General features: G+C 44.8%; 1 long non-coding RNA gene across 1 annotated transcript in view; it reads right to left on the reverse strand.

Moving 5' to 3' along the window:
• The window catches only part of LOC116707362 (uncharacterized), a 16,476-nt gene that overhangs the window by 8,804 nt on the left and 7,433 nt on the right, over window positions 1-239 (reverse strand). The window lies entirely within an intron of this gene.

Here is a 239-nt window from a genome sequence, read left to right on the forward strand (position 1 = left end):
AAAACTGGCATCTCTGGTCACCATGACTCAGGCTTTGTGCCGTGGTTTCCTCATGAGATCAGAGTTTGTGAAGATGACAGAGAGGAGGCACGTTGAAAACAATTTTGAGTGCACAGCCGCGGAATGAGTAGTGAGGAATAACTTTGCCCCTAACTACAACTTCTTTTCAACAGGGATGCTGTATTTACAATCCAGTACAATGTCCGCTCATTCATGAATGTCAAACACTGGCCATGGAT

This window comes from Etheostoma spectabile, chromosome 19 (genome assembly GCF_008692095.1).
Source record: "Etheostoma spectabile isolate EspeVRDwgs_2016 chromosome 19, UIUC_Espe_1.0, whole genome shotgun sequence".
NCBI classification, from domain to species: domain Eukaryota; kingdom Metazoa; phylum Chordata; class Actinopteri; order Perciformes; family Percidae; genus Etheostoma; species Etheostoma spectabile.